The 2,335-nt window shown below is 45.5% G+C and overlaps 1 pseudogene; it reads right to left on the bottom strand.

Annotated features, from left to right (window-relative positions):
- Positions 1-1,898: 1,898 nt before the first annotated feature.
- On the bottom strand, positions 1,899-1,998 carry LOC120859018 (annotated as a pseudogene).
- Between the last annotated feature and the right edge of the window lie 337 nt (positions 1,999-2,335).

Here is a 2,335-nt window from a genome sequence, read left to right on the forward strand (position 1 = left end):
AGTATTTTCCTCCCCCCCTTGCAACAATCTTTTTGAATACAAGTCTCTTCTTAGTAAGTCTGGAATAGATATGCTTTGGACAAACCAGATATAAAAGAGAACCCTTCAACTTCATTTATGAGTAATCTTTTTTGTTTTCTTTTTAATATTCTGATTTTATTTTCAAGTTGTCATAAAAAAGAAAAATATTTAATGAACACATTTTAAAAAATTTACTGGCATTGATTGTTGATTTACAATGTTGTGTTAGTTTCAGGTGAACAGCAAAGTGAATACATATATCCCTTCTTTTTTCCCATATAGACTATTATAGAGTATTGATGGAGTTCTCTGTGCTATACAGTAGGTTCTTATTATCAGTAGTTATCTACTTTATATATAGTAGTGGTATATGCATGAGCACCTTCTGATAGTAGAAGTGTTTTCATAAACTGAATATTACTTGATTCTTCAGTCCCCTGATGGATTTCCAGAGTGCACTGAGCACTGTGACCTCTGACAAATAATGAAGTGAGTTGTTGTTGTTTAGTCACTAAGTCGTGTCGGAACCTTTTGTGGCCCCATGGACTGTATCCCGCCAGGATCCTCTGTGGGATTTCCCACACAATAATACTGGAGTGGGCTGCCATTTCCTTCTCCAGAACAGGGTATATTAGTCTAAGTTAAATGCCTATCATGCGTTAGGCACTGTTGTAAGTGCTTTACATATGCTATCTCATTTCATTTTCCCAGTTTCCCAGTTTCCATGTACTATTTTTATTTTCTTTTACAAAAGAGGAAACAGGCGCAGAGAAGTTAAATAATTTATCCAAGGTCCCATAGCCAATGTGAATGGTAGACTTGAGAAGCACAGTCAGGTCAGTCTGAAGCCATGGTTCAGCCGGTGAGCTACCATGCCACAGGCTTCCCTGGGGATGACTTTCTAGGATGCTCCTTCTGACAGCAGGGAACCAGAGGATAAGAAGCATGTGGAAAAAAAAAAAGAAGTTTCCACAGCTGTCAGCTGGCAACCGGCCTGGCCTCTACAGCTGGGAACTGGTTTAGTACCTACCAATCATAAACCTTTTCTCAGAAAGGCACTGTCTCCTGAGAACCCTCTGTGGAGTGAAACAGAGACCATTCTGCAATCATGCCTTCAGCACAAACCAAAGCAGCTCTTGCTGCTGCTGCTGCTGCTAAGTCGCTTCAGTCGTGTCCGACTCTGTGCGACCCCATAGACGGCAGCCCAGCAGGCTCCCCCGTCCCTGGGTTCTCCAGGCAAGAACACTGGAGTGGGTTGCCATTTCCTTCAATGCGTGAAAGTGAAAAGTGAAAGTGAAGTCGCTCAGTTGTGTCCGACTCTTAGCGACCCCATGGACTGCAGCCCACCAGGCTCCTCCATCCGCGGGATTTTCCAGGCAAGAGTACTGGAGTGGGGTGCCACTGCCTTCTCCGAAAGCAGCTCTTAGAACCAGGGAAAGAACCAAACTCCCGCACCTCCTGCCCTGCGCTCCCCACCACCATTTCCTAGCTAACACGAGTAACTACCCCTTCTTTAGGGTTCTTTCTGAATGACGGCGTTAGCTTGATCCCGTTCCTGTCATATCTTTGATGAAAATCATTAAGATACTCAATCACTAAATTACCCCTCCTTTCTGACTGCACCTGGTCCAGAGCAAGCCTCACCTGATGAACTCTTCCCTGAATCATCTAACAGAAACCCAAACCCTTTTATGAGCCCCTCCCAATTCCCTCCTATCTATGCGGCACAATTTCACAGCGTTTACAATCACCCTTGCCTTATTTTTTATAGTGAAAAATCACAAGTTCAGAATTAAGTGCCAGGCGTTGTGGTTTTGACAAAAAGCGTTTCCTTGGGGGCTAAGACGCAAACGGTGTCTGAACGGTGGGGAAGGGCACAAAATATGGAACGCTTCAGGAATTTGCGTGTCATCCTTGCGCAGGGGCCATACTCATCTCTGTATCGTTCCAATTTTAGTATATCTGCTGCCAAAGCAAGACCACCTCTGCTTTGTTTGACTACTGGTGGGAACCTAAGGGGCTGGTGGCTTTAACTCAAGACTGTAGTCAGACTCGATGGACATGCGTAAACTCCGGGATTTGGTAACGGAAAGGAAGCCTGGCGCGAGGCAGTCCATGGGGTCACCAAGAGGCCGACAGGACTGAGTGAGTGAACTGTAGTCCTCCGAGGGCCCGAGTTTGATGCTTTTCCGTGCGCCACCTGGTGGTTATGTTATGCAATCGCAGGAGCTTTCATCTGGGCTGGTTCCTCAAAGGCCACTCCTTTGCCCCTTTCAGTTTACCATTCCTCCTCCTTTCCTTTTCCGCCCCCCCC

Source organism: Oryx dammah, unplaced genomic scaffold, assembly GCF_014754425.2.
Source record: "Oryx dammah isolate SB20612 unplaced genomic scaffold, SCBI_Odam_1.1 HiC_scaffold_29, whole genome shotgun sequence".
Taxonomy (NCBI): domain Eukaryota; kingdom Metazoa; phylum Chordata; class Mammalia; order Artiodactyla; family Bovidae; genus Oryx; species Oryx dammah.